Source organism: Eleutherodactylus coqui, chromosome 10, assembly GCF_035609145.1.
Source record: "Eleutherodactylus coqui strain aEleCoq1 chromosome 10, aEleCoq1.hap1, whole genome shotgun sequence".
NCBI lineage: Eukaryota > Metazoa > Chordata > Amphibia > Anura > Eleutherodactylidae > Eleutherodactylus > Eleutherodactylus coqui.
Genome location: NC_089846.1, coordinates 143,310,243 through 143,335,981, shown reverse-complemented (window position 1 = coordinate 143,335,981; position 25,739 = coordinate 143,310,243).

The window sequence follows — 25,739 nt, the reverse complement described above, 5'->3', positions numbered from 1 at the left end:
CATGGCGCGAGGGGGCGCTTTGGGAAACAGTTGGTGGATTATTCGGTCTGGCCCTGCCTCTACCCATGGCCACCGCACTGCCTCTTGCAACCTGCCCTGCTGCTGCCCTTTCCTCCCCCTCTGAAGACCTGTCCTCAGTAGGCGTAGCAAACCAGGTGGGGTCAGTCACCTCATCGTCCTGCTGCTCTTCCTCCGAATCCTCTGTGCGCTCCTCCCTCAGACTTACTCCAATTACTACTACCTGAGTGATAGACAACTGTGTCTCATCGTCATTGTCCTCCTCACCCACTGAAAGGTCTTGAGACAGTTGCCAGAAGTCCCCAGCCTCATCTTCCGGACCCCGGGAACTTTCAAAAGGTTGGGCATCGGTCACGACAAACTCCTCCGGTGGGAGAGGAACCATTGCTGGCCATTCTGGGCAGGGGCCTGGGAACAGTTCCTAGGAGTCTGCCTGCTCCTCAGAATGTGTCATTGTAATGGAATGAGGAGGCTGGGAGGAAGGAGGAGCAGCAGCCAGAGGATTCAGAGTTGCAGCAGTGGACGGCGCTGAACTCTGGGTGGACGATAGATTGCTGGATGCACTTTCTGCCATCCACGACAGGACCTGCTCACATTGCTCATTTTCTAATAAAGGTCTACCGCGTGGACCCATTAATTGTGAGATGAATGTGGGGACGCCAGAAACATGCCTCTCTCCTAATCCCGCAGCAGTCGGCTGCGATACACCTGGATCAGGAGCTTGGCCTGTGCCCACACCCTGACTTGGGCCTCCGCGTCCTCGCCCGCGTCCACGTCCTCTAGGCCTACCCCTACCCCTCAGCATGGTGTATTACCAGTAGTGCAGAAACAGAACGCTGTAATTAAATGTGCCGCTTATTGGCCTGTGGTTGGAGGCTGACTTCGCTTACGGAACGCCAGGAAATAATTTTGCGCAAGCCTGCTGTAACACTTAGCTGGCTGCGTATGAATTAGGAGGACAACTACACCCAGCACAGACCCAGTACACTGAGGACAGTCACAGGCAGCCCAAATAGATTTTTTTCCCCAAATGTTTTTGGAAAGGCCCACTGCCTATATTCAATAAATATGTCTTCTGTCCCTGCCTCACCACTACTGGCCCTGGAGTATGTAAAATAACTGCAGACTGTTGCACTGTGGACTGGAATACAGCGGTGATGTAACAGCCAACACAGAGCCAGGAACTAATTTTGTGCAAGCCTGCTGTAACACTTAGCTGGCTGCGTATGAATTAGGAGGACAACTACACCCAGCACAGACCCAGTACACTGAGGACAGTCACAGGCAGCCCAAATAGATTTTTGTCCCCAAATGTTTTTGGAAAGGCCCACTGCCTATATTCAATAAATATTTCTTCTGTCCCTGCCTCACAATATATGTCTTCTGTCCCTGCCTAACCACCACTTCTGGCCCTGGAGTATTACTGCAGGGCGCAATGCTCTGCACGGCCGATATACCAAAAAAAAAAAATGTGCAACACTGCAAAAAGCAGCCTCCACAGTACTGCACACGGTTAGATGTGGCCCTAAGAAGGACCGTTGGGGTTCTTGAAGCCTAAAATACTCCTAACACTCTCCCTATAGCAGCTCCGGCACCAACAGCACTTTCCCTCCTCTATGTCAGAACGCATCTGTGGCGAGCCGCGGGAGGGGCCGATTTTTATACTCGGGTGACACCTGATCTCCCCAGCCACTCACTGCAGGGGGGTGGTATAGGGCTTGACCTTCACAGGGGGAAGTTGTAATGCCTTCCCTGTCTTTCTATTGGCCAGAAAAGCGCGCTAACGTCTCAGAGATGAAAGTGAAAGTAACTCGAACATCGCGTGGTACTCGTGACGAGTAACGAGCATCTCGAACACGCTAATACTCGAACGAGTATCAAGCTCGGACGAGTACGTTCGCTCATCTCTATAGAATACACATTCAGCAGTAGGTAAAAAGAATGATGATTAGCCAAGGCACAGAGTAGAGACCTAACAGGTGGGCTATAGACAGGAGACCCCCAGCAGGAGGAAAATGAGGAGTTATACAACACATGGGTACAGAGAACCAGAAGGGACAAACTAAAAAGGCAAACACTTGCAGATACAGTACAGGTTATACATGTCAATGAATAGAGTCAGGTAGAGAGACATGACAAGAGCTAGCGGGCCTCGTTGTCGGGAGGTAGGCGACTAGAGGCCAGTTGGTGTGTGTGGGTCTCCCGAGCCAGTTTTTGGCGTCAGAGGGGGGAGGACGGTGTTGTTGGGAAATAGAGTCTCCCTAGTCAGTGGTGTGCGGTGGGAGGCAGCACCAAATATTTCCCAGGTTGTGAGGCAACAGATTAGTTTTGGGGCTCCTAGGACCTCCCCTGGATTTTTATTGTAATGTTATATTTTGCTATTTTTTAATAAAATGGCTGGTGTGGCCAATTTAATTTAAGATGGTGTGATGGTGTCACACCGACAAGGACTCCGTTATACCCGTGTCAAGGAATGCCAGAGCCGGAGCCTGGAAGGCAATAGGAGGAGGCAGGAATGACAGGGTTAATTTGCTGCTGTGGCCAATTTAATCCAAGATGGTGTGTTGGTGTTTTATTGGTAAGGGGGGAGTAAGGTGAGAGCGACAAGGGCTTCGTTATACCAGTGTCATGGCATGAATTATGCCAGACATCTATTCTTGCTGCTAGCTGGGTAGGTTTCTGTGTGGGCGCACGGACGGCCAAAGATGCCCCCAATTTATGATTAGGTGTGCACATCATTTGCCTACAAGGATTATATTAAGGTAGGCATAATTTATAGTCTGTACTACTACTGCAGGATCAGTGCCTACGCACAGTATTTGCAGGCACCGCTCACTGACAATAGCGATGGAATCACTCTTGCCCTAATTTAAATGGCTATTAAGGCAAATTAGGAGCCTTGATTGAGGGTATGCGCAGTGTTTTGCGCAAACCTGCATGTACTTATGTGCGCATTTGCACATCCTCATAGACTCCTATGGGGACTTTTGGTGCGCAAATGCTCATAAAAATAGAGCATGCCGTGTTTTTTTCTACAGATGAAGAATTCCATATCAAAATCCGGAAGTCTAAACTGCGGATTTTGATGCAGAATAAGCCATTTTCAATTCTGCATCAAAACCCGCAGAGACACAGTAAATCAAAGGTGCATATATTACAACTAGAGATGAGCGAGCATACTCATCCCAGGTTGATGCTCGTTCGAGTAGTAGCATGTTCGATGGTGCTCGTTACTCGAGCGAGCACCACACTGTGCTCGAAAAAATTTTATGTCCCCTCCCCGCATGTTTAGCGACATTTTTTAGCCACTAAACATGCAGGGAAGGCTTTACTACTTCCTGCTGAGACGTGCCAACCCTCTGCAGGTCTACAGCAGTGACTGGCTGGGCTGATCAGGTGACCGCCGAGTATTAAAGCTATGGTCACCCGCGGCTCGCCTCAGACACATGCTGCATGAGCTTAGGGATAGAGCTGCTGCAATAGGGAAAGCGTTAGTGTAGGGATTAGGTTGCAGTTAGGCAGGGATCCTTACTACAGAACCCAACAGTCCTTTCTAGGACTACTACTCCTCTCATTGTGTGCATCAGCATTTTGGCTGTTTGGGACCAGTAGTGCGCACAAATTTTTTTTCAAGCATCCTGGCTGTATTCTGCCCACTGTTACCAGTTTTATGCAGTGTAATGCCAGGGGTGTACACAGAGTACATAGGAAGTAACAAAACTCCTATCATTTCTCTTTTTTTTAGTTTTTTGGGGGCTCAAAGCATACGCTATATACCCATGTGTTGGTGCTGTGAATCAACGCTATTTAACAACAGTATACACACTAGAAATATTTTTTGGCCCTGCTGAGAGCGTACGCTATATGGGAGGGAGGGAGGAGAGGGAGGAGAGGGAGGAAGGGAGGAGGAGGAGGAGGAGGAGAGGGAGGAGGAAGGAGGAGGAAGGAGGAGGAAGGAGGAGGAGGAGGGAGGAGGAGAGGGAGGAGAGGAGGAGGGAGGAGGAGGGAGGAAGGGAGGAGGAGGAGCCTAGTGAGGGCAGCGATGTGTTGCATACTGGGACTCTGGCACACATGGCTGACTTCATGTTAAGCTGCCTTTCCCATGACCCTTGTGTTAGACGCAACACAGATTACTGGGTGTTCACCCTTCTCAACCCACGGTATAAGGAGAACCTTTCCACTCTCATTCCCAAAGAGGAAAGGAGTATGAGACTGATGCAATACCACAGGGCCCTGGTGGAAAAGCTGATGCTAAAGTTCCCATCTGACAATGCTAGCGGTAGAGGACGTAGTTCAGTGGGCCAACTAGCAGGAGAGACGCGGGGAACAGGCAGCATGTCCAGCGCAGGCAGGGGGACACTCTACAAGGTCTTTGCCAGTTTTATGGCTCCTCAGCAAGACTGTGTCACCACTCCCCAGTCTAGGCCGAGTAGGAAGGAACAGTGTAAAAAGACGGTGAGAGAGTACATAGCAGACAATCCCCTTGCTGCTAAAACATAAAGATGTGAAACTTCTAAACTCAGCATTCACCCGTTTCTTATGGGTGGGCAAGAAAGCACGGATATCATTACAAAAAATGATGCTAGATAAAGAGGAAGGGTGAATGAGTTTCCCAAACATACATAGCTATAACATAGCGTGTCTCACAAGACATATAGTGGATTGGATAAAACAAACAGACGCATATTCCTGTAGGAAAATAGAATCAAATCTAGCAACTCCTTGGAGTCTAGTTGGGTGCCTACACACACCAATATCCAAATTACCGGGAGACATTAAAAGATCGCAGCTGCTAAGAGACACCATAGTAACCTGGAAAGAGTTAAGGAAGGCGTTTAACCTACCTTTTCTAATATCCAAGCACATGCCACTGATAGGACACCCTAAATTTCATAGGGGACTAGATGATGAGATCTTCAGAGGTTGGACTGCAAGCAGCCTGACAACAGCAGGGCAGTTCATGCATGAGGAAGACCGGAGATGCATACACAGAAGGAAATTCATGACAAATATAAGATACCCAGCGCACAATTCCTACAAAGCAAACATATATTTTCTTTCTACAGACAAACTAATGAACTTAACTAGAGAAACCCCGACCAATGAATTTGACTCAGTAATTGCGCCGATACGGCAAACTGCTTCCTTGTCCGACATACAAAAAGCAATTAGACACAAATTCAATAAAAAAGGTAAAAATAAGCTTTTTTTACAATGGAAAGGGGTTACCAATGACCCGGATCTAGAAGGCAAAATACTGAAGGGCTGGAATACGATCCGTAAACATGTTCAAAGTGAGGGATGGGGGGGAAAACATTTATCTAGGTGATGAACTACGCCATATATGGCTTCAACATACCTGCACCGCCGCATAGACCTAATCAATTGGTCGAATGCCCAAAGTGTGGCACACACGCTACCACCATTGAACATGGTATATGGTCGTGCACATATGTAAGCGCCTTCTGGACTACGATAGCACAACATATCTTGAATAAATGGAAGATAAAAATATCGGTAGACGTACAATCCATGCTATTCCACACAGAACCACAACAGACGATGGACACGCCAGACCAACAGACATTACCACCTTTCCTACATATTTTTCTCTTGGCAGCCAAACGGGCATTACTTAAAGGGGTTGTCTCGAGGAAGCAGTGAAATTTTTTTTTTGCCCAGTCCCCCTTATTAAGCATACATTACTAAGCACCCGTGTAAATGACTTTTCTAGCCGGTTTCTACTTACAGTTCCAGTGTTTCAGCAACTTATAAAAAGTTTCCCCAAGATGGCCGCCGGCTCTTTTCCTATCGCTTGCTGTAGCCCGACGTGCACGCTCCCGAGACGCTACCAGCTGTGTCTCCCTGACAACTAGACGCCCCGCAGCCGCCGACCGGGCCCACCGCGGCCGCCGACCACTGCACACGCTCTTGGGCCACAGTCACCCACCGCCAGGCAGCAGGTAACCGACGCTAGGCCCCGGCTCCCCCGCGCTAGGCCCCGGCTCCCCCGCGCTAGGCCCCGGGGCCCAGCGGTAGGCTCCGGGGCCACAGCGGTAGGCCCCGGGGCCCAGCGGTAGGCTCCAGGGCCCAGCGGTAGGCTCCGGGGCCACAGCGGCAGTCCGTCACTCGCCACCCCCGTCAGTCCGTCACCCATCACTTACCTGGGCGGCTGGGCGGCTTCTCGGCACGGCTGGGCGGCTCAAGTTTCTGCACCTTCCTCTAAGAGAGGATGGTAGCAGAATGGCCGCTCCAGCGCGCTCCTGAGAAGTTACAGCTCGTCTGCGCATGCGCAGAAGAGCTGTAGCGGCGAGCACGCTGAAGCGGCTCGTGCTCAGAGCAGAAGACCAGACTGCGCAAGCGCGTCTAAAAAAGCAAGCCGCCAGCGAAATTAGACAGAACCATGGAGACGAGGACGCTAGCAACGGAGCAGGTAAGTGTATAACTTCTGTATGGCTCATATTTAATGCACGATATATATTACAAAGTGCATTAATATGGCCATACAGAAGTGTATAACCCCACTTGATTTTGCGAGACAACCCCTTTAAGCACTGGTTAGAACAAACAATGCCAGATGTAATAGAGGTAGAAGCACAACTCATACATGTAATGACTCTAGAAAGAATGGAAGTGGAGCACAACAGGGAAAAAGGGGCAAAACACCATTTTAAAAAATGGAAACATTTTCTGATATCACATTTCTCAGATTCTGAGATTTCGGCAACAGTTGCTCCTTTCAAATACACCAAATGGTACCTAATAGAGGAATTGAAAGGAACATTAGGAAGGCTAGCAGGGAGAGAGAGAAGCTAATCTTCCCAAAAAGAACTGACACATCTGCAAGAAAATCGCAAGAATCTGACAAACCACGACACAACGGAGGCAAATTGATATGATTATCAGCATTATCTCCCCCCCCCCCCAGCCCATATTTTCCCCAATTCACTATGCTCCCCCTCAATAGTTTCAGGGAAAGGAAAACTTTCCTTTTTTAAATTTTTTTACATTTTATTTGGAAATCATTAGCTATATGAATATGTACAATATGAGTATGCTCCATCTAGGTTTTTTTTTGTTTGTTTGAATTTAATACAAACAGCTGATTTAGTATCCATATGTTACACATGGTATATACTATGTAAAACAACAAGCGTAATGTCAATGTTTTTGTACTATTTTTATTGAAAAATATGCAAAATCAACAAATAAAGAGAAGTTTGAAGAAAAAAAAAGATGAACAAAGCCTGGATTTCCCCTGACTTCTCTTCTTCACCGTTGGAAAGCAGCGGAACATAAAGATTCTTTAAGCTGGAACAGGAGAACCATGCACCCTCTATCACCCCAAAAAAGGGGAGAAGTAGCTTGGTCTATCCTTCTCTGATCTTCCTCCTCCTAAACCAGCAAATCAGCATGCGGAACAGCCAATTCTTCAGAGGGCCAAAAGGTTTTGTAAAAACTAATTTTTGCGGATGTCTGCCTCCAGGCTCTGTTAGCAAATTAAGCAAGTACGAGCTCTATGTTAAAAAAAAAATCAGGGGTTCACCTACACTCTGGGTAAACCAATTGTTTCAGGGGTTCGCCTATACTCTTGGTACACCAATTTTTCAGGGGTTCGCATATACCCTAGGTACACAAAATTTTCAGTGGTTCACCTACACTCTTGGTACATCAATGTATCAGGGGTTAGCCTATACTCTTGTTAAAGCAATGTATCAGGGGTTAGCCTATACTCTTGTTAAAGCAATTGTTTCTGGGGGGCGCCTACGCTCTTGGTCAACAACTTTTTCTGGGGTTCGCATATACTCCTGGTACACAAATTCTTCAGGGGTTCGCCTATACTCTTGGTATACAAATTTTTCAGGGGTTTGCATATTCCCTTGGTGCACAAGTTTTTCAGGGGTTCACCTATACTCTTGGTACACAAATGTATCAGGGGTTCACCTATACTCTTGGTACACCAATGTTTCAGAGGTTCGCCTATACTCTTGGTACACATGTTTAAGGGGTTTGCCTACACTCTTGGTCAACAAATTTTTCATGGGTTCACCTGCACTCTGGGTACAAAAATCTTTGGATGTAGAATGGGTTGTTGAATTGTGGACGAGGACGTGGGTGTGGGCAGAGGCCGAGGTCCTGGGCGGGGTGCAGCTGTGCCAGCTTTGGCCACTCAAATTTCTTCATGGTTCATACTGTCCTTGTAGCAATCAAAGGAAGCGCAACTGATTTCATGAGACATGGACAGTTTCACTGTAGACCTGTGGTGACATCTTTTGTGACACCTCCTGCTTAAAAGAAATCTTTTGTTTTAGAATGTGTTGTTGAATTGTGCATATGGTAAGAAGTGCTAGCATCCAAGTCCACTTTATGGCCACGTTTGTGGCTCCTGACAATTTTGTGACGGAGGTGGCACGCGATTGGAATTATGATCGTACGTTAATTTACCAGTAATTCTCATCAGCATTCTGGGCTATTACCCACACTTTCAAAGAGGGTCGCTGCCTGGCCCTGCCAACCCTCTGCAGTGTGTGCCTCCAGTTCCTCCTCATCCAATACGCACGTATAAATAAACATGAGGGTGGTGTGGCTAAAAAAGCGATCGTGTGGCATGAGGACATCTGAACGCTGCGCTGCGAAAAATTTGAGTACGGTCTGGACGCACATTCGTGCCTACGCCCTGGAGGGGATTGGACAGCAATGCCAGCATGTAACACAGGAGAAGAGGCAGTGGTGTCACTTGCAGGCGGTGATTGGCCTTCGTTGCACCTAGTGTGGTGCTTAGCTAAGATGTGCCAGCGCGTGTGCCTTGCTGATTATGGTCTGTCCCAACTAAATTGTTAGGGGAGTGACCGCCAGGCTCTTGCCCACAATTTGGCTTAATAGTGCGACCTGGGAGCCTCAGATGCAGCCATGCCTGCTGCCCCTGCTGTTCCCTATCCATTTCTGTGGTGTTTCCATCACTTTCTGATGTTTTCAGGTGATTCACACAACCTCCCCTATGCGGAGCATGGGTCACCTTGAAAATTGCTCGAGTCTCCCATTGACTTGAATGGGGTTTGTTACTCGAAACGAGCTCTCAAGCATTTTGGAACGCGCTCATCTCTAATTACAACCATAAACACACGCTTAGTTGCATAATAGATGGGCAAAAAAGAGATTGACACGTAAAAACCTCAATAAAACTGATTACATTTTCTTAAATACAATTATATTAAAATATCACATAACAGAAGAGATGAGTTCCCAAACAGAAAGAAATAATGCATCAAAAAAGGAAGGCATATAGCATGTGATGTTGATAGAGCAATGTCTATGCAAAAGATGTCCAATGCTATCATTCCACATGTGAATATGCAGTATTCAATATGTTTGCTGTATTATAGTCATCATTGGTAACATGATTGTTGTTGCTAGCCGTTTAGTTGTTCACGACCCTCGGCGACCCTAAAGGCAAGTACAGGGTCCGAGGAGCAGGCCCTCAGTTGAGGAGACAGTGGGGTAGAGAGATGTTAACCTTGTCACGGGGCTCTACCATCTCCTCCCAAAGGGTAGCTCGGGACCCGACCTCGTTACTGCTGGGGGAGATCACAGGGACAGTAACCAAGGTTACATGTTGTCTAATTTATCACGCGTGAAACAAAGTTCCGTCCTCAGTGGTGGATTCCTCTGAAATCAATTCCAGAAAACAAAGTAGTCCACGTGTGGTGTCCCAGTACAACGGGGCCCCTCCATTACTGTATGCATGCATTTGTCTTGTCAGTGTCTTCTGTGTTTCAAGAATGGTGTGTATTGCCTAGATGCAGCACTGAAAGAGTTAACTGTCTGGTACGTGAGCTGACTGTCTGGAAAATGTATCCGTTTGTTTGTCATGTGGCCTTGTGAGATATATGTGCTTGTAAGGCGTGTGAAAGGGTCTTCTGTTCTGAGTGCTGAGAGAGTTCTGGGCTGAAAGCGTTCTGTTCTGGATGTGCAGCAGAAAAGTCTTCAGGGGTTCCACACAGGGACCTTCAACCTGTGTGGTTCAGAATGGAAGAGGCAGAGAGAATAGCCCAATGACTGTCGGACTACTACTCCCAAGAGTTCAGCAGCGTGAACCTGACCATGAGTGTGGACTGGTAGAGATTAGGAGAGAGAAGAGAGTGTGGTACTGGGCCAGGACCTACAGATAACCGTGTTTCTCCTGATGTCCTGTGAGTTGTCCCAGTTACACCGGCTGTCTAGGAAACTGCTGAACTGTATTTCTTACTGAAGTTGAGTAAAATGACTGGTCGCCCGTCTGTTTCTGGAGGCTGTGGATGTACTCCCACAACCAGAAAGTCCCCCACAGAAGCTGCACAAGAGAGGATTTACTCCACCATCTAGAAATTCCCTGCTGCAGAAGAAACTGTGGCATCACGCGTGACAACAGAGACCAAGGTAATCCAATATTGGGTTTCCCCTTTATTAAACTGCCCTCAGCCCTTGGACATGTCACTGGTTATCCTCCGGGTGGGAGACAATATGGCCACCGTGACAAGGCCCAAACTCTACTCTGCTGTCTCCTAGGCCGCGGCCCGCTTCTCGGATGCTGCACACGCACAAAGTACATTTTTCTGAACAGATACCATGAACATTTGGTTCTGCTCGTTTACTTAAACTTGTATCAATGATAACAGTCCAACGATTCTTACAACGGTGATGCAGGGAGGATTCATGGGTTATTTGTATCTCTACAGTCCCAGTTATCTGTAGGCTTTGACTCTCCCGGTAACTCTCTCTCTCCAGTCAATCACTTACACTTCTCTCGCTTGCTAGCGGCTCCTTCCCTCCTCTCCGGACTCATGCGATTTCCACGCATTTCTTCCAGTCTGGGTACATTTACTTCTTCTAGAAATGGAGGCTAAGTGGGAGTTCCTTGGAAGGGCTAGGCCCAGGTGGGAACAACGGACCACCTCTCAAACTGTTCCATTTTTCCTACTCCTCCAGTTCTCTCACTCAGGCCAACTGACTCCTACGCCAACTCTCTCTTTCTCTCTCTGGCCCGGACAACAGCAACAGCTGCTGCAGACCAACAGACTTGGCAGACTGGGAACAACTACCACACATCACATGACCATGCTTTTATACCACACTAGACAAAACAATACATTTTCCAGACATGACCCAGACATTAACCCATTTATGCCTGCATCCATCCAATACACATAAACCAAATGCACTCTACAAACAAGACACTGCAAGACAGTGCACAAGGCAAACATAAAACATGATGGAGGGGACCCAATTAACACTGGGCCACTACATGATGGTTTCCATGTTTTTCATTTTTGTACTGTTTCTTTCAGTTGTGTGATATCCATACCAGTATCAGCCGTGACAGTGTCAGCCATTGTGTTCTTTGGCAACCAGGTCTTCTTTGGCCACTGATCTGTCCAAGCATTATAGATTTTTCTAGCGACTCTGCTTGCATTACTTGGCCAAAATACGTGAGTCTGAGTCCGGTCATCTTGCTCTTTAGTGATATGTCGTGTCTTATACGATTCAGGACTTCTCTGTCTGATACTCTTGCTGTCCAGGTCATACGCAGCAGCTTTTGCCAGCAGCACAGCTCAAATGCATCAATCCTCCTTCTATCAGCTTTTTTCACAGTCCAGCTTTCACATCCATACATGGCTATGGGAAAAACAATGGTTTGCAAGATCCTGCATTTAATTGCTATACCGATATCCCTACTTTTCCAGATTTTATCCATGTTCTGCAACGCACTTTGCCCCAATGCTATCCTACATTTTATCTCTGGCATAGATTTTCCAGCCTTGTCAATTTTTGAGCCAAGGAAGATGAAGTCTCGCATTCATTCTATGACCTCATTGTCGATTTTGATTTGAATTTGGCCATTTTTTGCAGTTGTCATAATGTTAGTCTTCTTTAACCCCTTCCCGCCCCATGACGTAAGGGTACGTCATGGGAGCGGAGTACTTCCCGCAAAATGACGTACCCTTACATCATAGGGATAGCGCGAGATCATAGCAGATCTCGCACTATCCCGCAGCGGGAGCCAGCTGTCACTAGTAGCCAGCCTCCAACTGTGACAGCGGGGAGCATCATAGTAACATAGTTTGTAAGGCCGAATGAAGACAATGTCCATCTAGTCCAGCCTGTTTATCCTCCTGTGTTGTTGATCCAGAGGAAGGCAAAAAACCCCAAGAGCAGAAGCCAATTAGCCCTTTTGGGGAAAAAATTCCTTCCCAACTCCCGAATGGCAATCAGACTAATCCCTGGATCAACCCCTAATAGTTCCTACCTGCCTGTATACCCGGATTAATAATTAACCTTAGATTTATAACCTATAATATCCTTTCTCTCCAGAAAGACATCAAGTCCCCTTTTAAACTCCTCTATGGATTTTGCCATCACCACTTCCTCAGGCAGAGAGTTCCACAGTCTCACTGCTCTTACAGTAAAGATGCGCCCCCCCCCCCCCCCCCGCCACTATCTAAGTAGATCGCGGCAGGGAAAGGGTTCACATCATGAGAGCCCAACTGGCTGCTATGGCAACAGGACGCCAGATACCGGCGTCCTGTATTGCCACTGCCTAAGATCGCTGTAATAAGCCATAAGGCATGGCAGGAGAGAAGTCCTGTCATGCCTTATCGCAGCGATCCTTAGTGCTGTAGTAAAAGTCCCTCAGAGGGAAACAGATGGTGTAAAAATAAGAGCAAAATAAAGTACAAAACATAAAAATGTAAAAAAATATTAATGCTTTTTCTCATATTAGCATAAAAAAATTTAATATCCCACATATTTGGTATTGACGCGTCTGTAATGACATGTACAATAAATTGAACATGCTTTTTTTTCTGCACGGCAAAAAGCGTAAAAACATGCTAAAAAACGGAGGCAAAATGCTAATTTTTAGCATTTTGCCTCCCAAAAAAACGGAATAAAAGTGATAAAAAAAAGTGTGTACCCCAAAATGGTACCAATAAAAACTACAGGTCGTCTCGCAAAAAATAAGCCCTCAGAGAGCTCCGTCCATGGAAAATAAAAAAGTTATAGCACTTTGAATGCAGTGATTTTAGAAAAAAACCAATAATTTCCAAAAAAGGGTTTTTATTGTGGAAAAGTAGAAAAACCTAAAAAAAATATAAGAATTTTGGTATCGTTGTAACCGTACCATCCTGGAGAAAAAAATGTAGTGTGTCATTTATGCTGCATAATTAACACTTTAAAAAAAAATTATGGCAGAATGGATGCGTTTTCTCTCCCTACGATCATATAAAAAATAATAAAAGTTTTACAATGTAGTCTTTGTAACCAAAAATGACTCCGATAAAAACTACAGATCGCCACGCAAAAAACAAGCCCTTATACGGCCGCATCGACGGAAAAATAAAAAAGTTATGGCTTTTGAAAAATGGAAATGAAAAAAAACAAAAAATCGTTTGGTCCTCAACGCCAAAATAGGCCGTGTGCTGAAGGGGTTAAATTCAGGTAGAGGCCCATTTTTTAACTTTCAGTTTTAATCTTACAGATCTGCTGCTTTAGACCGGCTTGTTTCTCCAAGCAGAGTTGTGTCATCCACATAACGGAGATTCCACATATAGAAGGGTGAGAGGATGCAGGACTGTTGGACACCATTCCCAAACCAGTCTGTGTCCCCATACTGTGTTCTCACAGTGGCTTCTTGATTGGTATCAGTCAAAGGCCTTGATGTAGTGGATGAAGCACATGTAGATATTCTTTTGGTATTCTTGAGCTTTTTCCATGGTCCATCGCAGGTTTGCAATACGGTCATGGGTGCCGCGTCCTCACCGGAATCCTGCCTGCGCATCAGGGAGGGCCGCTTCAACTACTGATCTCAGTCTTTCCTGTATGGTTTTGAGAAGGGTCTTGCTGGCATGTTGAATGAGGGCTATTGTTCGGTAGTTGGAGCGATTCTGAGAGTCGCCTTTCTTTGGTAGAGGATGAAGACAGATCTTTTCCAGTCCTGTGGCCATTGTGTGGATGCCCATACTGCCTGGCACAAGGCCGTGATGGTTTTCACAGCTATGATTGTGACAGCATTGGACATCTTTTGCATAGACATTGCTCTATTAACATCACATGCTATATGCCTTCCATTTTTGATGCATTACTTCTTTCTGTTTGGGAACTGATCTCTTCTGTTATGTGATATTTTAATATAATTCTATTTAAGAAAATGTAATCCTTTTTATTGAGGCTTTTGCATACTGATCTCTCTTTTGCCTGTGGTTTTGGTGTGGGATTTACTGTAGCTTGCAGGATCTTGTTTGACCTATTCTGTCCCCTGTAAAAGGCCCCTTACAGTTGTATGACTATGTAAATAATAGCGTCTGTATTTCACGGATGTGCAGATCCATGTGTGGTCACTAGATGGCGAACATACATAAACTATAAGCTGATCATGTAGGGAACATAAATGGTAATTTATCTATCATTAAGCCATTAGCACTAATCAGATGGGTCTCCCGGGGTTACTTGATCCTATGCAAATGCTATTGTACCTGCAGTAGAATTTGGCTGTAATGCAGGAAAACCCTGGAAGCCCTGCTTGCTTATTACTACTGATAAAGATGATGTCTTACCAATGGGCTTAAACAGATGGGTGCATGTGATAATACACTTGCCGCTGCAGAGCGTATTAGGGCAGGGACCTAGTTTTTTTTTTTACTATTCAAATATTGCGCTATTGCAATTTGCGCACGAGTTTGAAAAAAAATTGTGAAGATAGGGCAAGTCATATATTTTCTCTCGCATAATATTAACACACGAGAATCCCTCTAGTGACAATGAAGGCATTGAAATAAATGGTTTTGTGTTGTCCTGTTTCGCGGCTGCGATTTTCACAGCCACAAAACAGGCCAGAGTCGCGCCCATGTACCCTAATACGGGCTTATTTCCGCCTCCATTAAGGGAGATAAATCAATACTATATTAAAATGCATCATTAATGAAAATAGTGCAAACTTATCAAAATGGTGTATGCAGAATGATAAATCTGGTGGAACTCGCTGGAAACGTCAGAAAGTTTCCTCCTTCTTGTGTTACCTCCTGGCTGATATACCGATATCTTGCACAAAAAGATGCATTAACACCCCCTTCACACGCATCACGTGGCAAAATCATGGCATGCCGTGAATGGACTCTGCAGAGGAGGTCAGCAGAATGGCTAATAGCTGCGAGAAAACGTTTGTCTAAATAACGCCTAATGATGCAATTGCCTAGTAAATCCTTTTTTTTGTCTTAGGCCTGCATCAAATGGCTGAGAAAATCACGCGAGAGTTGTGCGTTGCGAGGCACACAAATATGAAACCCATTCTTTTGAATAGGGTTATACACATGAACAATGTTTCCCTCCATTGCACCATGATGCGATGCGTAAAACAAATTGCACCATGTTCTATCGTGCTGCATGCTCTCGCAACGCAGTGTCTATTGTTTTCACTGGGTCTGGCGGCAGCATCTCACCATGTGCAAAGTGCACGCGATGCGAGATCTTCCATTGAAAACAATGGAAAAAACTGCGCAATTCCCTGCTATGACTGGTAGCCGCGGCGGGGGATTCCCTTCATCCCTGGAGTGATGCGAGGATGTTTTAACATGAAAACGCCACGCATCCTCAGAGCTTTCACATGGAAGGCGTGCGCGATATGGGGGCGGGATTCACAGCCCGATATCACGCAAAAGCCATAAATGCACAATCATTTACTGAACATTTTCTACAATATTTTTTTAATTTCAGTTTTGGGAAGCGTATTGTTGCATGATATATTAGTAAGTGAACAGATCCCGTGTTCTGCATTGTTTATGGAGCAGTTAGAAGCCCAGGCCAGTAGAAATAGAGCTGGCAGCACATCCACTCTGTGCTTTCCTGGAGGCTTTTAACAAGTGAAACCTCATGGGGTCTACAACATACAGCGTATTGCTGGCTCAGCTGCTTTCTGTAGAACATGAGCAAAAGTCTGGCCAGGGGAACTTTCCCAGGTGCCTTCACTGCAATGTGCCGCCTTTGGAGCCCTTTTAATGCCGCACCACTACTCATGGTATGGTATGGGACCTTTACGAACTGTGCGCTGTTAAGGAAACATGTCCATCAGGTTCAGCCTCTCAAAACTTTAACATTAAACTGAAAACGAAAAAAAGTAAATTTCCCATCTACAATGCTGATTGTATGGATTAGTATACAGCAGTGATTCTTTGTACGTGGAAGGGGTGGGATTCAAACCTTAAGAAGCAGGTCCCCTACCTGGTTTACATTTAGATAGACACCATAATGCATTGTTATGTAAAGGACTCACCCTTATGGGTTAAGGTTGCATGAAGATGGACTGAGAAGTAAACCAAAAATGACATCAGAATTGCTGCATGAGCCAAAATTTGTGCCAAAATTTGACAGCAGAACTTCACATGCCACCTTACTACTTTAGCTGCTGAGAAGGGACAAGGCATCAGACAGAGGTACAGGGAAATCTCTGCTTGAAGAGCAGGAGAACTAACTGGCACCAGTTAGGGGACAGATAGAGGTCTGGAGAGTAGCACTCCTGACCCCCAGACAATGCTGTGGGATTGGTAGAAGCGTCTACTACAGCGTGACAAGCTGTAAGTGAGGCCAGCCTCTCAACAGGCTTTTCGATGCTAGGTGAGTATAGGGAGTCAGAAATACCTAGCCAGCAGGCCTACTGCAGGAGTTAGGAGTTGCCCTGAGGCAATTGGACTGTTAGATTTTTGTTGCTTGAGCTTCATATCACAAATTGATATATTTCCACAAGGAGAAGGTAAAATGGGCACTCGGGGAATGCACAATCAGTAGAAAAATGAGACAATGCAAGTTCTATCCTATAATCTCCATTTATAGGAGGCTGCATTGATACCAGTAATCTTTACAAAATCCTTTTAGAAACTACTACGTTGTAGCTGTTAGCACACGGTGTCTAAAGAATCTAAGGGAAATGTTTATTGCCTTTTTATTATCGTTACATTTATTCTTGTGCTGTTAAATACATAGGTTGTGCTTTGGTTACTTCATCTGCTGCATCGTATCCTGCATCGCTAGACCCATGACATTAACATGGCCACTATCGCCATACAATGTCCAATTAATACACCAATACAGTGCCTAGTTCCACCATGCGCTGCTTAATCAATGCCGCTATACAGTGCATACTGCTTCCACAATAGCTGCAAGAGGCACTGAAATGCAGCAAGGGCACCAGGATCTAAGGTCAGCTTGGGGTATTCTATACTGCTGTCAGTGGTTGTTAGATAAATCCGTGTATGGCACCAGAGCAGGAGTCTGCCAGCAGCATATACTACGCATGAAACTGCGACGTGATAAACAGTCCCCCCTCCCTCCAGTTTGCAAACGACAAACAATCTTTTTTATGCCTGCAGAAAATGAACGATGAATGATGAGTGAATTAACTATCGTTCATCATTCGCTAGTTCACCATGTTTACAGTGAATAATTATAGTAATTTTCACACGTTTTAATGATTTTTTGAATGATAGTCGTTCCAAATAAAAAGGTCCAAACAGCAGGAAATGTGATTTACAACAAAAAATATAACTCACCTGTTAGGGTGGTGCAGTGGCCCGAAACATGTATATCTGGCCCCTCCATAATTGTCATGTCTTTTATGTGGATGCCCTGTGCAAAGTGTCTTGTCTTCAGTTATGTGTGTTGCACAGCTGCAGCATGTAATGTCTGAAAGTGGCTGGGATATGTCTGGAAAATGTAACAAGTTTGTCTAGTCACATGATGATTGAATGTTATAAATATGTGTGAGTGAGGGATGTCTGGGCCTTCTATCGAGTTCTATCTTCTGCAACGGTTGAGAGTGGAGTCAGAGTGCCGGCCACATGGGAGTACCTTCAACCCTCATGTGGTGAAGAGATGGAAGCTGAGGAGAGGTATCCTGACGTTCCCAATTCCATAAACCGCCTGTGAGGAGTGACAGAGAGTGAGAAGGAAAGGAGTCTGCCACGCAGTCGTTATTCTACGGAGTTTCAAGTGAGTGTCTGCGGAGTGCTGTGTCCCCCTGCGGTGTTATCCTGCATCCCGGAGGTTTTGTGTCCAGGAGCGGAGTCATACAGAGAGCAACTGTAGGCCCGGTTTCATCCCGTGTCATTCTCCCTGACCGTCGTCTAAACTGCCTTTTCTACACTGGCATGTAAAGCTGTATCTTGCAAACAAGAAGTAAAGTTTCCAGTCACTGCCCATTTCCAGTTATTTAAATTTTCAACGTTAATAGTGTGTGGGTTTTATTATTTCTACCGCCGGAGAATCAACGGTGTGAAGGAACGGTGGCGTCACGAGTGACAACTTCTCAAGTCCATTACACATATACAGGTAACCGCTGTCCCAGCATTGCCTGGAAGAGGCCCAGCCGTGCCATGGCCGAGGTTACATGCGTCCCTCCAGGGAGGAGTTTGGTAGAGCCACCGTGACAAGTGCCATCTCTACACCAGCCAGCTGCTCAGCGTGGGCTTTGTGTCTCATCACCGCAGTGGTTTCACATGGATGAGAAAATCGTGCGATTTAGTAAAAATTCAGAATTATGAAACCAATATTTTTCAATGGTTTCTTTCACATTTGTGATGTTTTCTCTCATGTGATGTTGCGAGAAAAAAAAATTGCAGCATGTCCTATCTTTCCGCGTTTTGCGTTTTCTTTCCCTATGAAGCCTCCTTTTTATCGCACCAATGGTTTCACATACATACGAGATTTTTCACAAGAAAAAGCATTACTGATGCTACAAAATCGCGTGTAGAAAGCTGCGATATTGCAGCGATTTTGTAGCGCTGATATTGCTGTCACCCGTCTAAAAGAGGCCTTAAATCCCCACTTTCTTGGTGCCGATGCTCAGATGGTCGCTGCCAGTTTTTGCTTACTTTGCTGCAGCAAGGATGTAAAATACATCCACATGACTACTCCAGTCGATCGCTGGCTTCAGAAGTGATGCTTGCATCTACAGCATAAGACCCCTGAGGCATCGGTCACATACGTATATTGTGTCATCACTGGTGACCACTAGAACATCAGCACTGCAGATATAGGGGTTTTAAACCTCTAGTGATCAGACATACATGTTTCTACAGCGGTCACTAAGGGGCTACCAAGTTTAATTAAAAAAGAAAAACTGCAAAAAAAAGCAACACATTTTTCCAAACAAAACAACCTTTTATGGAAAAAAAATCAAAGAATAAAGAATGCATATATTAGCTATTGCAGCGTTCATAATGAGCCGTACTATAAAAATATTATGTCTATTATCTTGGACGGTGAGTAGCATTAAAAAAAAATTAAAAACAGTGTCAGAATTGCTGTTTTTCATTCATCTAAATCCAAAAAACACAATTAAAAAATCAAAAAATTACATGAACCCCGAAATTGTACCAATGGAAACTTCAACTTGTCACAGCTCAGTTGGAGGAAAATCAAACATTTTCTGGATCACAGACTGCAAACGTGGTGCAAAATAAAACAGAATAGAAATATGTTATCGCTGTGATCATATTGACTCAAACAATAAAGTTCAGAATTGAAGTTTTCGTTCATCTCACTCCCCACACAAAACGTAATAAAAAGTTATGAAAAAGTCACACGCACCCGAAAATGGTACCAATGAAAGATACAAATCACCCTGCAAAAGTAAGACCTCACAGAGCTCCCCTAGTGGAAAATCAAATATGTTATGGGTCTTGGAATGCGGTCTTCTGGAAAAGCAGTAACATAAAAAAAACTATATGAGGGCGAGCACCCACTGGTGTTTGCGTTTTCCGCGGGAAAAAAACGCAGCGTTTTCGCCGCGTTTCCCGCGATTTTTCCGCGCGTTTTTCGCGGCGTTTTCGCGGCTTTTCCATTAATTTCCATTGACTTTCATGGGTGCATTAGGAGAAAAATAAGGACACATATGCAACTGACAGTTCCTATGTTAAAAACGCAAACGCAACGCAAAAAAAACGCCAGTGGACAGGAACACATGTTATCTCTATGCCTGTGCAGGAAAAACGCAAAACGCAGGTAAAAAAACGCCAGTGGGTGCTCGCCCTAAATTTGGTATCGCTGTAATCACATTGACCCGGGGATTAAAGGTAACCTGTCACTTATACCACATAGTGAAATCTGGAAAGAAAACAACTATTAGTGGAAATTTAGTTTTTTTTTTCTCCATCCTCCCCACCCCCCAAGAAAAAAATATAATAAAAGTAAAAAAAACAATACATTGGACATGACCCAAAGTGGTTCCATTAAAGAAATACAACTCGTCCTACAAGAAACAAGCCCTCATATGGCTATGTCAATGGAAAAAAATGTTAGGCCTCCCTCACACAGGCATTTGCAGAAACGCAGGGTTTTTCAACGCTGCGTTTACTGCAGATTCAGCCCGGTTTCAGCAGCACTGGCATTGTGTATGCCAGCGTTTTGGCTATGCAGCCAAGGATGCTGAAAGAAAAAAAAATCAATACCCACCTAGCCGCTGTTGTCCGGGTTGCAGCTGCTGATCTCTGTCGCTGCTCTAGGCTTCCCCTGCATTGACAAATCTATTGCCGTATGCCAGGTTTGAAAACCCCGCCTCCAGCAATAGATTGCTGTGATTGGTTCTCGACACAGGCTCGATGCCCAATCACAGCCCTTTATTGACTGCCTCAGCCAATCAGTGTTTGCTGGCTCTGATTGACTGAGACTGTCAATGAAGGGCTGTGATTGGACATCAAGTCTGCACTGAGAACCAATCACAGCAATCTATTGGTGGAGGCGGGGTTCTCAAACCTGGCCTACGGCAATAGATTTGTCAGTGCAGTGGAAGCCTGGAGCAGCGGCAGAGATCAGCGGCCGCGACCCGGACAACAGCGGCTAGGTGAGTATTGCTTTTTTTTCTTCTATCCAGTGTAGCTGGGACTGATTTTTGGGGGAGGGCTTATATTGCAAGCCCTCCCCCCAAAAATGAGTGTGCGGTTAACAGTGCCAAAAACACAACACCAAGTTTTGCCGCATTTTCAGCAGTGCTGAAACCGCTGCCTATTCATTTCAATGGGTTAAGAGGGGTGAAAACGCCCAAAAATAGAACATGCATCGCTGTCAAAGTGCAGCATTGAAGACGCTGCGTTTTCAGGCTTGTGTGAGCAGCCCCATTGAAATGAATTGGGTGCATTGTACAGCATTTAGTGCAGCGCTAAACGCTGTACAAAATGCCTGTGTGAGTGAGGCCTTATGGTTCTTGGAATGCGACAATTAAAAAACAAAAAAGTTGCCTGGCATAAGATACAGATGGGACAAATTTTAGCTTGATTATGATAGCAAGGCACAGAAAGTTATCTGATCATAAGCCATTTAAAAGCTATTGTTCTATTATGCAAAGGTGCATTTTCACAGCAAGATGATTGCTCAAAATTCGCTCAAACAGCAGTATGAGTGACAGTTTTGAGTGATCACTTTGCATAAGCTCTTAAGTAGCTAATTAGTGTGTAAATGAAGGTTCCCGATGTTTGCAGAAGACAGCGAGAGCGCTGTCTTTTGCAAACATCTGCTTTGTTCTCGGAGCTCTCAGCTGATAAGCCGCTGAGCTGATAGCGCTGAGAACAGCAGGAGCTGCTTCGTTCTTGGAGCTATTGCTGAGAGCTCCGTGTGGGATACCAGCTGAAAGAATGCTATCAGCTGGTATCCCACGGTAAAACTTATCGCGCAACGCTGATAAGGCTCATCGCTAACTTTTAGCTTGCTAGAAATATGCGATGAACGAATAGTGCATGATGGGCGCATGTTTAGACACAACGATTATCGCTCAAAAGATGGCTTTTGAGCAATAACCGTTGTGTCTAAATGGGCCTTTAACCAAACCCATTGTAAAGTAATGCAAAGTGTAAATAAATCACCCTTATAGCATTAAGAGTCAAGCTAAAGAATAACCGGTCGTTATACTAGTCACTACGGGGTTAACAGGCAAGTAATGTTTGTTTGCTTTTATTTCAACCCATTTCTATTTGTTTAAACCCCCGGTAAACACCTTTATAACATTGTTAGCTGTATGAATCAGTAAGCAGTGAGCTCCCCTAGTGGTGGCTGCAGGTATCCGATGTCAGGGGAATCAGCTCAGTGCTGCGGCCCTCACCACCATGATGCTGCCTCTGTACCACATTAACATGACTATGTTTTTGGGAGACATGGGGCTATGATGAAAACTCAATGTAGAGCTCTTCTGCGATAAGACCCCTGACCCCTCGTAGCATAAGCCAACGACACAACAGACCGGACCACCATGTATGACACTGTCCCAGTTCATCATCATTTCTGTATTCAGTGTCCTCTCAGGGCTGTCTACACAGTAGGATAGAAAACAGATCACCCGCAATACTGTGGATAGACTGTCTGCGAAAGACATTACAAATGGACACGACAGCTGGCGCAGCTCTAGCGTTAGCCATGGTCATACTGTTACATGCGTTATGGGAACACTCTATTCCCTGCTGAGGAAAGGCTGTTGTGGTTTGCAGAATCCTTTTTCCATCTTCATGTTCTACCCACTGTCTTCATCACTTATTTGAGGGGGAACAGTTTCCAAGAACACATCAAGACTGTGGGAGTCTGCCTGTATGGAGATCAGACAGGGTCGGAGAGAGCCAACAGTAGACTATAGGATCCTCAGTTGTGACCCTGTGAAGTGGGGCAGGTAGAGCCAAAACCTTCACTGGAAATGTTGCAGACACTTCTTGATGCAGCCAACTGCTTTTTTTGTTTGCTTTTTCATTTCTCAAAGAGGTACCCGAACTTGATGGTTGCATACAAATGTGGCAGGAAACAAGCTAGGTGCACATTAGCTGTAACTGCGTGTTGTACCCTGTAGACTCAGGTGCAACTCATATTGGGCAGTCTGTGTGATGTCCGATATACACAGACACAGCACATTCACATGCATTGTCATGTTCTATCTCTTGTCTGTGGAATAGGACATACCCTTGCTCTTTCACGTGGCCCGTGGGTCTGTGTGAAAAAAACTGTGCGTATAGCTTTATAAGCCATGATGGAGCTACATGCTGTCCGTGGAATGACACAGATAACACGCAGTCCCAAAATATGTTTATGCGCACCTTGCCTTAGGTCTTATTCACACAAAAGAATTTGCACTGCATATTACGGACTCAATTATTACATGTAGTACGCAGTCAGTAGAACCCATTGATGTTGCGTTTTTTTTTTTCACACAAGTAAAATGCGCACGCAAAAAATACCTTGAGTATGAACCCATTGAAATGAATGGATTGTATTTGCCGCGTACAGCAAGCGCGAAAATTGCCGGCTCAAATACACGAACAAATACACTTGTATGCGGGAGCCCTAAGTGTATCTATGTGCCTATTTGCACTGCATATTTGCTTGATGGGCGGCGTGCTCTTGAGAACGTCTGTGCATATTTTACCATATCTTTTGCGTATGCAAGCTCTACGTATTTGCAAGAAATGGGCATTCAAAATCGGGAAATGAGAACAAACCCATTGAAATCAATGGCTTCTATTCTTTGTGTATTGTGCATGTAAATTTTATGCAATCAAATACGCCCAAGTGAAGTCGGCCTTAAAGGGGTTATGCCAAGTTATACAGTTATCCCCTATCCACTTTATGATCACTCATAGTCCAACAGCTGGGACTCCAATGGAGGATCCCAAGAACTGAGGTCCGGTTGGTGCGCCGCCACTTCATATACTTCAGTGATAGCACTGCAGATTACTGAATCTAGGCATTTTGGCAATCTCCAGTGCTGTCATTGAAGTGAATGGTGCAGTGGTGCACCCTCAGGACCTCCGCTCCATTCACTTGGGAACCAACAGGACTCTGATTCTTGGGACTGATTGGACCTCCACCAATCATAATTTTATAACTTGGCGCAGCTCATTTAAAAGGTAGAACAATTAACTGAACACTTTTAAAAGTTGTGTTCTGGTGCCACACAACAGTGCCCCTCACCACCAGTCCCCCGAGGGATTGGCTGCGCCACCAGCACTCACTGTTACTCACTTCTAGCTTATAGTTCCTTACGGGATATCGCCTGCCTGAGAGTAAAACATTAACCATTACCTTGCAGCAATAATACCGTCAACCTTAGCAACCATGACTTTTTACCCACATACATGCCGCTTGTACACCAGGTGTATCTGCACGCCTTCCAGCCGTCCCAAATTCTGCGGGACAGTTGCTAACTGTGGTAACCTTCTGGTATTCTAAGGCGCTGCGGATGGCTGTGGGACGCGCGGAGGTTTCCATTGGTGCCATTTTAGACCCCGTGTTCTTTTGATCACTTTTTAGAGTGTCTTCATACATAAGACCTATTCATGTCAATGAGTTCATTCTTATCAATCTTGTTGCGCAGGCGTTACATGCGTACAGAAATAAGCACTGCCTGTTCCATCTTTCTGCGCATTTGCACACTAAAGTCTCCATAGAAGTCTATTGGAGGTGTAAAAATACACAAGGGGATGTGCGAAAAGCGCGGGCGAAGGAACACATCTGGACCTTATTCATTAAATATCCTTTTAAAGCACAGAAGGGGTGTGAACTGGCCCTGTGTGTACAAAAAAATACAGTATTACGAGCCAATACGCACAAAAATCCGCCTCATCCAACCTCATACACGACACAAATACGTTTTTGCGCATACGGTCGTATAAAGGGGGCATTCTTTAGATACTACGTTAAGGCTGGGTTCACACAGGGCGGAATGGCAGCGGAATTTCCATGCAGAATGTCCGCCTGCCTGCAGCTCCTAATGCAAAAATCTTGTCCAAATGCTGCAGCCAATTCGTAGCGGAAACAGACATGTAGCGTGGAAAACAAAGACGCAGCATGTCAATTATTTTTTCAATTCTGCAGCGGCCTCTGTTCTCTCTATGGGGGAGAGAAAGCCACAGCGAAATGCCAACGGTGAAACCGCTTTAAAAACCTACCGCTAAAGGCCACGGGTTTTGAAGCTGTGCTTTTCCCGTTGAATTCTCGCAGTTTTTCGGTGCGGCCATTCCGCGAGAATTCCGCTGGAATTCCGTCCCGTGTAACCCCAGCCTAAATGTATTCATTGCGTGAATAAGGCCACTCACGTCCCAGGCTTCTCTCTTGCAAAGGCAGAATCCTGCTGCACACTGATGAGGGGCAAAAACCCCAAAACAGCTGTCTGTACATGGTGTCTGGCTTTGCTTTTAATTACCAGTCGTTGTTACAAGGCGTGTATAAAGAGTCTAACTTTGGCTTGAAGGAATGCTGCCTTCCAATAGGTGGCGCTGTGGAGGTTTTATTCCATCTCCCTTATTTGCATATTACCCAGTGGAGCATGACTGGCCTTTTAAGTCTCCTCACTCACCTTCAAGGTGCTCTCCCTAAGGAGAAAAGATATCACTTCTAACCCCCCCCAAAAAACATGATACAGATCCCAGTTCATTATTTTCGGCATCACATAACAGCAGATTGTTGAAATATGAACAACACATAGATGACGGCCATTATTTTCCATATGCTGTGAAAGTCTAGTCAGTTGTAGACACGGGCAGCATGCAGAACTGCAAATACTGTTGTGTGAATTAGCCCTCAGCAGATTGTCTGTTGCAGTTAAAACAGACCAAAAATCACGTTGTGAGGACAACAACAGCACAAACCAAAGAAAGGACCAGCGCTCCAGTGAACGGATTCAAGAGGGAAAATGTGAAGAACTTACTTCAGAGGGGGGCCTCTGAAGA